Source organism: Hyperolius riggenbachi, chromosome 12, assembly GCF_040937935.1.
Source record: "Hyperolius riggenbachi isolate aHypRig1 chromosome 12, aHypRig1.pri, whole genome shotgun sequence".
NCBI lineage: Eukaryota > Metazoa > Chordata > Amphibia > Anura > Hyperoliidae > Hyperolius > Hyperolius riggenbachi.
In genome coordinates, this window is record NC_090657.1 from 752,289 (window position 1) to 764,910 (window position 12,622).

Here is a 12,622-nt window from a genome sequence, read left to right on the forward strand (position 1 = left end):
CTATATAGTGTGGCTGAACGAGCGGTGTACTACTGTTCCCAGCAGACACAGAACAGTACACAGAATGCTATATAGTGTGGCTGAACGAGCGGTGTACTACTGTTCCCAGCAGACACAGAACAGTACACAGAATGCTATATAGTGTGGCTGAACGAGCGGTGTACTACTGTTCCCAGCAGACACAGAACAGTACACAGAATGCTATATAGTGTGGCTGAACGAGCGGTGTACTACTGTTCCCAGCAGACACAGAACAGTGAACAGAATGCTATATAGTGTGGCTGAGCGAGCGGTGTACCACTATTCCCAGCAGACACAGAACAGTGAACAGAATGCTATATAGTGTGGCTGAGCGAGCGGTGTACCACTATTCCCAGCAGACACAGAACAGTGAACAGAATGCTATATAGTGTGGATGAGCGAGCGGTGTACCACTATTCCCAGCAGACACAGAACAGTAAACAGAATGCTATATAGTGTGGCTGAGCGAGCGGTGTACCACTATTCCCAGCAGACACAGAACAGTGAACAGAATGCTATATAGTGTGGCTGAGCGAGCGGTGTACCACTATTCCCAGCAGACACAGAACAGTGAACAGAATGCTATATAGTGTGGCTGAGCGAGCGGTGTACTACTGTTCCCAGCAGACACAGAACAGTACACAGAATGCTATATAGTGTGGCTGAACGAGCGGTGTACTACTGTTCCCAGCAGACACAGAACAGTACACAGAATGCTATATAGTGTGGCTGAACGAGCGGTGTACCACTATTCCAAGCAGACACAGAACAGTGAACAGAATGCTATATAGTGTGGCTGAGCGAGCGGTGTACCACTATTCCCAGCAGACACAGAGTGGCAGTAAACAGAATGCTATATAGTGTGGCTGAGCGAGGTACACAGAGTGGCAGTAAACAGAATGCTATATAGTGTGGCTGAGCAAGCGGTGTACTACTATTCCCAGCAGACACAGAGTGGCAGTAAACAGAATGCTATATAGTGTGGCTGAGCGAGGTACACAGAGTGGCAGTAAACAGAATGCTGAGCGAGCGGTGTACTACTATTCCCAGCAGCGACACACAATGACTGGGGGGGACCCTGGCTAGCGTGGCTGGAGCGCGAACTACCCTGCCTGCCTACCCAAAGCTAAACCCACAGACAAATGGCGGAGATATGACGTGGTTCGGGTATTTATTTACCCGAACCACGTGACAGTTCGGCCAATCAGAGCGCGTTCGGGTCCGAACCACGTGACCCGTTCGGCCAATCACAGCGCTAGCCGAACGTTCGGGGAACGTTCGGCCATGCGCTCTTAGTTCGGCCATATGGCCGAACGGTTTGGCCGAGCACCGTCAGGTGTTCGGCCGAACTCGAACATCACCCGAACAGGGTGATGTTCTGCAGAACCCGAACAGTGGCGAACACTGTTCGCCCAACACTACCGGCTACCTACCTACCCACCCGGCTACCTAACCACCCACCCGGCTACCTAACCACCCACCCGGCTACCTACACACCCACCCGGCTACCTACCTACCCACCAGGCTACCTACCTACCTACCCACCCGGCTACCTACCAACCCACCAGGCTACCTACCCACCCACCCAGCTACCTAACCACCCACCTACCCACCCACCAGGCTACCTACCCACCCGCCTACCCAGCCACCCACCAGGCTACCCACCCGGCTACCCAGCCACCCACCAGGCTACTTACCCACCCGGCTAAGGGCTACCTACCTACCCACCCGGCTGCCTACCTACCCACCAGGCTACCTATCCACCCAACCACCCATGGGAGCTGCGCGCCGGATGGAGGCTGGGACAGGAGGTCTGCTGCTGCAGGTGAGTAAATGTTTTTTTTTTATTATTTATTTTAGCAGGTGTATGTTCTGGGCAGGTCTGCCACATGATTGCGTGTATGTTCTGGGCAGGTCTGCCACATGATTGCGTGTATGTTCTGGGCAGGTCTGCCACATGATTGCATGTATGTTCTGGGCAAATTTGCTACATGATTGCATGTGTTTTCTGGGCAAATCTGCCGACATGATTGCACGTATTTTCTGGGCATATCTGCCGACATGATTGCAGGTATTTTCTGGGCATATCTGCCGACATGATTGCAGGTATTTTCTGGGCATATCTGCCGACATGATTGCAGGTATTTTCTGGGCATATCTGCCGACATGATTGCACGTATTTTCTGGGCATATCTGCCGACATGATTGCACGTATTTTCTGGGCATATCTGCCGACATGATTGCAGGTATTTTCTGGGCATATCTGCCGACATGATTGCAGGTATTTTCTGGGCATATCTGCCGACATGATTGCAGGTATTTTCTGGGCATATCTGCCGACATGATTGCACGTATTTTCTGGGCATATCTGCCGACATGATTGCACGTATTTTCTGGGCATATCTGCCGACATGATTGCACGTATTTTCTGGGCATATCTGCCGACATCATTGCACGTATTTTCTGGGCATATCTGCCGACATCATTGCACGTATTTTCTGGGCAAATCTGCCGACATGATTGAATGTATTTTCTGGGCAAATCTGCTCACATTATGTGTATTTTCTTGAGAAAACCTGCACAATTATGTGAATTTTCTGGGGAAAGGGTCACCAAAACTTGGGCCCACTGTCTTTGCGTTGCACTTTTCAAGGGAACCTGAGGTGAGAATAATATTGAGGCTGCCATATTTCTCTCCTTTTAAGCAATACCAGTTGCCTGGTTGCCGTTCTGGTCCTCTGCCTCTTATTCTTTCAACCATAGACCCTGAACAAGCATGCAGCAGGTCAGGGGTTTCTGACAATATTGTCAGAACTGAGAAGATTAAGCTGCATGCTTGTTGCTGGTGTAATTCAGTTTATTACTGCAGCCAAATAGATCAGCAGGGCCGCCAGGCAACTAGTATTGTTTAAAAGGAAATAAATATGGCAGCCTCCATATCACTCTCACCCCGGGATCACTTTAAATTACAGTTAGCTCCGCCCTTATCCGGTCATTGCCACGCCCATTTTTTGCCGCGGCGCTACGCGCCGCAGGTTCTATCCACGCCCATTTTTTGCCGCGGCGCGCTTTGCGCGCCGCAGGTTATAGCTGCACCCATTTTTGGGCGCGGCGCGCGAAGCGCGCCGCAGGTCAGGGGGGCCCACAATTGATATTTTGCACAGGGGCCCACTGCTGCCTGTGTCCGCCACTGCCCAGATGCACCCTCACCTACAGGAATATATATGAGAAGAGTGTAAATTAATAACTAAACACCAGTGTTCACATAACCATAGTAAAAGATGTGTTACAGTTCTTTTGCCATTACAACTACAACAGCTTCATCAATTACCTCCTTCCGAAGCTGATGAGGTTTGCGGCAAGTCCACATCATAACCCCCGGGGATGCCATGAAGGGCTCTGGTCCTAAGTGCTCCAGCAACTCTTCATATTCCGTCAAAATCAGCGACGCAGGTGGACCACCACCTGTACCAGTGCTATGAACAATAATGCCACATACAATTACACATACATTCTAACATTACCACAAAAAATGGTTGATTGCAAGTAAAAAAAAAAAGAAATAACATGACAAACAATACCCGTTGTCTCACTGTCACACTGATCCAATCTCATACATACTACACACCAGAAAAATGGTGGCTTCATTTTCATTGACATTTCAGTGGCAGATCGATCTTTTGCAACATGTTGAGAATTGTGTATCTACCCATCTATCTGCCTATCAATTAAGCATTGTTGTACTCACCACAAGAGATCCAGAAAACAATGCACCACAGATAATGAACACTCTACCAGTACTTTACAGACAATAATATTATCAAAGATCTAATGCCGGGCATACACGGCGTCGAGGGAGGATCATCAATTGAGCATGATGGCTCGATTGATAATCTCTGGCGTGTGCCATACCCTGCTGGATTGATACTGCTCTCGATACTGGCGAGGAGGACAATGGGGAGACACAAGCAGCTAATTAGCCACTCCCACGGGGACGAGCGGCAATTGATCCGGCCACACGAGTGGGGATGCGCCGGCATCGAGCGGCGCCCTCAATTCAGCTCATAAAATGTGCCGTGTATGCCCGGCATAACAGAGCATGTAACAAAAATGTCAGTGCAATTTGTATGTTGTGTACTAGGCATTACACATTTGAATCCACTGGGCAGGAGCAAACATGAAAATCAGGTGTTCGGACTGAAGACAATGATTAACTGCATGCTGATTTCTTGTGTGTGATTCAGACAGTACTGCAGTCTTAAAGTTCTGCAGAAGTCATCTAAATGGTATTGTTGAAATACAGTTGTGGTCGCTTTACACCACAAACAAGCATGTATGTGTGTCCACTTGTCTGATGCAACAATCATTTAGGAAACATGTTTGTCATGCATGTTTGATTTGGGTCTATGGCTAAACACATTACACCATGATAGGCAAGCAATTGCGATTGTTTAAAGACCAAGAAATATGGCCGCATCCATACCCCTCTTGCTTCATTTGCCCTTTAAAAGGGAACATCTATATCACTGTCAGTGTATGTTTGCAATCCATGTAAAGGTGACCTGAAGTGAGAGTGATATGGTGGCTGACATTTATATGGTTTTAAAAAAAATCAAGTTGACTGGGTATTCTTCAGAACTTTTTGGCTGCAGTAATATCTGAATCACACCAGGAGCAAGCATGCAGCCACTCAACACAGGAAAGCATTAAAAAAAGGTGAAAACAATTAACATTATGCTTGTTCAGGGTGTAAAGCAACAAGCATACAAGCCATAGGATCACAAGGACTACCTGGCAACTGGCATTAAGTAATAACTAACCCCCCCCCCCAAAAAAAAACAAAAAACAAAAAAAAAAAACAAATACAATTGCAGATGCAGTTGTTGCCTAATATGAGTACCCACATCACTCCAACTTCAGTTGTGCATTATAATACTTTTGCTAATGCATATGTGAATATGATTACATTGTGTAATATAAATATACAAACTTGCGCATATTGTCGCAACCGGCTGAGCTTCTGCCGCAACCTTCTTTTGATGTCAGTAAACTGCTTACGGCATTGCTCTGCTGATTGCTGCTCATGTGCCACATCCCGCACAGCATCTCGAATTATCGCCCAGTATGCTTTTTTTGGACTGCATATCAGTCTTCCCAGACCGCTCACCATACAGCTCTGCATAATGGGGGACCACCTCCTGCACAAGCACCAGATTCTCCCCCTCTGAGAACCTTAGGGCCCTTACCCAGGATTGTCTGGTGCTTGGCCGCTGTGACGTCCTGTGGCTGCCTGATGTATGAGGCTGAGGGCTGGGACTGTGCTGGCGGTGACTGGCAGGTGGAGGATTCCAGCTGGGGATGCGGCATCGGGGACTCTGACTGCGGCCACCGCCATGAGCCTGGCCAGCGCTCTAAATGCGGCCACCATGCCCATGTGCAGGGAGACTCGGGGTTAATGGCCGAGTGGCATGCACTCTCCCACTCCTCCGCAATTCCTTGCTCCTGTCTCTCTCCATCTCTACCCACAACCCCCCCCCCCCTCTCTCTAACCTTTTATACTCACATTAAACAAAACAATTGCAAACAGCAGGTAAATTCACTACACCTTGGCGCGTAATGATTTGTGTGCGCAAACTATTGACACTGCAAGTTAATTGTCAAATTCTATCTACTTAATGCACGAAGCGCCATCGTTACCGCGCGAAGCGTAGCGCCGGGGGCGCGCAAACATATTTTGCACGCGAAAAACTACGATTGTGCAGATCTGCTTATCGCGTGATTTTGCGCGCGCAAACACCTAGCGCGGGATAACTGAGTTATCACTCTTTAGTGAATCAAGTCCTTCTGGTCTTCTGCGTTATGGTCAGACGAAACAAAAATTCAAATGTTTGGTCACAATGATGCCTCCTTCATTTGGCGTAACAAAAGAGAATCCTTCAACCCTAAGAACACCATCCCCACTGTCAAACATGATGGTGGGAACCTAATGCTTTGGGGGTGTTTTTTCAGCCAATGGACCAGGGAACCTAATCATGTAAATGGCACCATGAAAAAAAACTAAAACAAACAATACATGAGAATTCTCAACGACAACATCAGACAGTCAGCATAAAAACTTGGCCTTGGGCACCAGTGGACATTTCAGCATGGCAATGACCCAAAACACACAGCAAAAGTGGTGAAGAGATGGTTAGCAGACAACAACATTAACGTTTTGAAGTGTCCCAGCCACAGTCTTGACTTGAATCTAATTGAGAATCTGTGGAAGGAGCTAAAGATCAGGGTGATGGCAAGAAGACCCTCCAACTTGAATGATTTGGAGCTAAAGATGAATGGGCAAAAATACCTGTGGAGACATGCAAAAAGCTGGTCTGCAATTATAGGAAGCGCTTGATCGCTATAATGGCCAATGGAGGTTTTTCTACTGATTATTGAGAAGGGTATGAATAATTGTGGACTGGACACTTTTTGCTCAAATGTAAATAAAAATGGAGATTCAAACTACCCCCCCCCCCCACACACACACACACACACACAATAATGCCTCTTGTACATTGTCTTATCCTTTGGGAGACACATATTCCTCAAAAAAAAACACAAAAAAAAAAAACTTGCTGGTTGTATAAAAGTAACTTTAAGACAAGATGTGGTACTTATCCGTTAGCCGGGCGCATCCTCTAGGTGGCGACAAAACTCCAGAGTTACATCTTTCCCTACTATCCATGTCGGCCTGGAGGGGGAATAGTAATTAGCGCCACCTGCCGGATGCGCCCGGCTAACGGATAAGTACCCAAAATGTGTCAGGAATATGAAGAATTATGGGCAGCACTGTAAATAGCATCATCCTGATTCAAATCTTCTTGCTTTTACTGATGGCTGACATGGTACGATACTTTACAGTCTATATCAGTGTCACCGGCCTTCAGAGAGCAAACCCAGGCCAGGGTTTGTGTGACTTACCTTAGAAATGATGAGGAGGAATTTGAAGGCCAGGTGGACGAAATCAGGCAAGGAGTATTTATCCTGTATAATTTCCAGCAGTAACTCCAACATCTACCCTGCAAGACAAAGCAGGACTGCTATCACTGCATTGAGCCAGGAGAGAGATGAGAGCTCTGGAGCCTCCTAGTGGTAAAACCTGAGTAATGCACCTATCAGCACACTGCTATGCAGGGCTTCGGACAAGCAAAACTCCCAACTCAGATTTCTTTATCCACAGCATGTCCAACCTCCTCCAATTAAATATACATACAGGAAATAAATGGTAAATATACATTTCCTACCATGCAAGGCGTGTCATCCCTGCCAGTGTGAATACTCCAGATAATATACAACCCTCACAAATGAAAGGCTGTAGATGGGTCAGTGGTTAATGAGATGCCAATAAAACTGAGATTATGCAGAATTATGCAAATATATGCCATTTAAATGAATTTACCAGAATGTTGCATAATTCTACATCTATGAATTATTTGCAATCTTATTGGCTATTGAGTAACTTTATAACAAAGGACAGAGTTTGTATGTTCTCCCCGTGTCTATATGGGTTTCCTCCGGGCACTCCAGTTTCCTCCCACATCCCAAAAAACATACAGACTATGATACATACACTATACAATATAGACATGGGGCTATGGTAGGCATTCGATTGTGAGCCCCTCTGAGGGACAGTTACATAGGAATTGTAGTGAAAACAACAATACAATTGCTTATTGTGAGTTTCTTAAACCTGTCCTTATGACTCTCCAAAAGTGCATGGTTTGCAGGCAACCTCACTTATGCAAAGGTGGGGTAATTAGTGTCTCAGCTACATGGAATCCACCTAGCTGTGACACTAACTACCCCACCTGTGCATAAGTGAGGTAGCCTGCAAACCATGCACCGCTGGGAGTCACGAGGACAGGTGTGAGAAACATTGGTTTACAATAGTATTTACAGATTATTTAGTCAGCGTTTGCCCATTGTAAAATCTTTCCTCTCCCTGATTAACATTCTGAAATGTATAACTGGTGGTGATGTTTTTAGTTCTGCCAGGTGATCTATGCAGAATGTTCATTACTGAGAGTTCTATGCACAGAGTGAAATACTGCTTGCTTGACAGTTGGAAAAAGCCATTCTTTCCCACAATGCAATGAGGTTCTCAGAGAGCAAACTGTCAAGACCATGGACATGACATTACATTGTGGGAGGGGTTTCACTACAATATCAGCCATACAGACTCCCCTGATGATCGATTAGAGAAAAGGTAAAGATTTCTCATGGGAATGGGGGTATCGGCTACTGACTGGAATGGAGTTTATTCCTTGGTTAACATTCTTCTTTAACCACTTCCCAACCGCCTAACGCACAGGGGCGGCCGGGAAGTGGAGCCCACAAGGACCAGCTCACCCACAGAGGTGGCGGTCCTTGTCACTATCTGTAAACGCTATTTTTTTTATCCCCCCCGCCCCCTGCCCCCTCCTGATCACCCCCACCCCTCAGATTCTCCCCAGACACCCCCCCCCCGTGTACTGTATGCATCTATCCCCCTGATCACTTGTCAATCACCCATCAATCACCCCCTGTCACTGCCACCCATTAATCAGCCCCTAACCTGCCCCTTGCGGGCAATCTGATCACCCACCCACACCAATAGATCGCCCGCAGATCCGATGTCAGATCACCTCCCAAGTGCAGTGTTTACATCTGTTATCTACCCTAAACACCCACTAATTACCCATCATTCAATCACCCATCAATCACCCCCTATCACCACCACCTGTCACTGTTACCCATCAGATCAGACCCTAATCTGCCCCTTGCGGGCACCAAATCACCCGCCTACATGCTCAGATTGCCCTCAGACCCCCCCTTATCAATTCGCCAGTGCATTAGTTACATATGTTCTTCCCTGTAATAACCCACTGATCACCTGTCCATCACCTGTCAATCACCCATCAATCACCCCCTGTCACTGCCACCCATCAATCAGCCCCTGTCACTGCCACTCATCAATCAGCCCCTAACCTTCCCCTTGCGGGCAATCTGATCACCCACCCACACCAATAGTTTGCCCGCAGATCCGACGTCAGATCACCTCCCAAGTGCAGTGTTTATATCTGTTCTCTACCCTAAACACCCACTAATTACCCATCAATCACCCCCTGTCACTGCTACCTATCAGATTAGACCCCTATCTGCCCCTAGGGCACTCACCCGCCCACACCCTCAGAATGCCCTCAGGCCCCAGCCCCGATCACCTCCCCAGTGCATTGATTGCATCCATTTTCCCCTCTAACCACCCCCTGAGACACCCATCAATCACCTCCTGTCACCCCCCTAGCACTCCTATCCATCAGGTCAGGCCCAATACAACCAGTCATCTAAAAGGACACCCTGCATATGACCGGTTCCACAAAATTCGCCCCCTCATAGACCACCTGTCATCAAAATTTGCAGATGCTTATACCCCTGAACAGTAATTTTGAGACATTTGGTTTCCAGACTACTCACGGTTTTGGGCCCGTAAAATGCCAGGGCAGTATAGGAACCCCACAAACTGACCCCATTTTAGAAAAAAAAAAAGACACCCCAATGTATTCTGTTAGGTGTATGACGAGTTCATAGAAGATTTTATTTTTTGTCAAAAGTTAGCGGAAATTTATTTTTTTTTTTTTCACAAAGTGTCATTTTTCACTAACTTGTGACAAAAAATAAAATCTATGAACTCGCCATACACCTAACGGAATACCTTGGGGTGTCTTTAAAATGGGGTCACTTGTGGGGTTCCTATACTGCGCTGGCATTTTAGGGGCCCTAAACCGTGAGGAGTAGTCTAGAAAACAAATGCCTCAAAATGACCTGTGATTAGGACGTTGGGCCCCTTAGCGCACCTAGGCTGCAAAAAAGTGTCACACATGTGGTATTGCAATACTCAGGAGAAGTAGTATAATGTGTTTTGGGGTGTATTTTTACACATACCCATGCCGGGTGGGAGAAATCTCTCTGTAAATGGACAATTGTGTGTAAAAAAAAAAAAATCAAACAATTGTCATTTACAGAGATATTTCTCCCACCCAGCATGGGTATGTGTAAAAATACACCCCAAAACACATTATACTACTTCTCCTGAGAACGGCGGTACCACATATGTGGCACTTTTTTACACCCTAAGCACGCTAAGGGGCCCAAAGTCCAATGAGTATCTTTAGGATTTCACAGGTCATTTTGCGACATTTGGTTTCAAGACTCCTCCTCACAGTTTAGGGCCCCTAAAATGCCAGGGCAGTATAGGAACCCCACAAATGACCCCATTCTAGAAAGAAGACACCCAAACGTATTCCGTTAGGAGTATGGTGAGTTCATAGAAGATTTTATTTTTTGTCACAAGTTAGCGGAAAATGACACTGTGAAAAACAATTAAAATCAATTTCCGCTAACTTGTGACAAAAAAATAAAAACTTCTATGAACTCACCATACTCCTAACGGAATACCTTGGGGTGTCTTCTTTCTAAAATGGGGTCATTTGTGGGGTTCCTATACTGCCCTGGCATTTTAGGGGCCCTAAACCGTGAGGAGTAGTCTTGAAACAAAAATGACCTGTGAAATCCTAAAGGTACTCATTGGGCTTTGGGCCCCTTAGCGCAGTTAGGCTGCAAAAAAGTGCCAATCATGTGGTATCGCCGTACTCGGGAGACGTAGTATAATGTGTTTTGGGGTGTATTTTTACACATACCCATGCTGGGTGGGAGAAATACCTCTGTAAATGACAATCTTTTGATTTTTTTTTTTTTTTTACACACAATTGTCCATTTACAGAGTTATTTCTCCCACCCAGCATGGGTACGTGTAAAATTAAACCCCAAAACACATTGTACTACTTCTCCCGAGTACGGCGATACCACGTGTGGCACTTTTTTGCACCCTAACTGCGCTAAGGGGCCCAAAGCCCAATGAGTACCTTTAGGATTTCACAGGTCATTTTTGTTTCAAGACTACTACTCACGGTTTAGGGCCCCTAAAATGCCAGGACAGTATAGGAACCCCACAAATGACTCCATTTTAGAAAGAAGACACCCCAAGGTATTCTGTTAGTAGTACAGTGAGTTCATAGAAGATTTTATTTTTTGTCACAAGTTAGCGGAAATTGATTTTTATGGTTTTTCTGCTGTGTCATTTTCTGCTAACTTGTGACAAAAAATAAAATCTTCTATGAACTCACCGTACTACTAACAGAATACCTTGGGGTGTCTTCTTTCTAAAATGGGGTCATTTGTGGGGTTCCTATACTGTCCTGGCATTTTAGGAGCCCTAAACCGTGAGGAATAGTCTTGAAACGAAATTTCTCAAAATGACCTGTGAAATCCTAAAGGTACTCATTGGACTTTGGGCCCCTTAGCGCAGTTAGGGTGCAAAAAAGTGCCACACATGTGGTATCACCATACTCAGAAGTAGTATAATGTGTTTTGGGGTGTATTTTTACACATACCCATGCTGAGTGGGAGAAAGATCTCTGTAAATGGACAATTGTGTGTAAAAAAAAATAAAAAAAAAAATTGTCATTTACAGAGATATTTCTCCCACCCAGCATCGGTATGTGTAAAAATACACCCCAAGACACATTATACTACTTCTCCTGAGTACGGCAATACCACGTGTGGCACTTTTTTGCAGCCTAACTGTGCTAAGGGGCCCAAAGTCTAATGAGCACCTTTAGGCTTTACAGGGGTGCTTACAAATTAACACCCCCCAAAATGCGAGGACAGTAAACACACCCCACAAATGACCCCATTTTGGAAAGTAGACACTTCAAGGTATTCAGAGAGGGGCATGGTGAGTCCGTGGCAGATTTCATTTTTTTTGTCGCAAGTTAGAAGAAAAACTTTTTTTTGTCACAAAGTGTCATTTTCCGCTTACTTGTGACAAAAATTAATATCTTCTATGAACTCACTATGCCTCCCAGTGAATACTTTGGGATGTCTTCTTTCCAAAATGGGGTCATTTGGGGGGTATTTATACTATCCTGGAATTCTAGCCCCTCATGAAACATGTCAGGTGGTCAGAAAAGTCAGATGCTTGAAAATGGGAAAATTCACTTTTTGCACCATAGTTTGTAAACACTATAACTTTTACCCAAACCAATAAATATACACTGAATGGGTTTTTTTTTATCAAAAACATGGTTTGCCCACATTTTTCGCGCTGCATGTATATAGAAATTTTACTTTATTTGAAAAATGTCAGCACAGAAAGTTTAAAAAAAAAAAAATTTTTTTGCCAAAATTCATGTCTTTTTTGATGAATATAATAAAAAGTAAAAATCGCAGGAGCAATCAAATTGCACCAAAAGACAACACTTACCTTCGGTAAAGTCTTTTCCAGTAGTCCAGGGGACAGCACCCCTCCTCTGAGACTTGTCTCCCTCCCACTTCTGGACAGGAAGCTATTAATAAAATAAATTTGCATAATGGACAGCAGACATAAATACAAGCCACTCACAGATGTTCTCCAGTAAGTATAAAAGATGACCCGGACTCACCGTACTGTGCTTGCATAATTTCTTTTCTTAATAGATCCCACATAGAGTGGGAAGTAGGGGTGCTGTCCCCTGGACTACTGGAA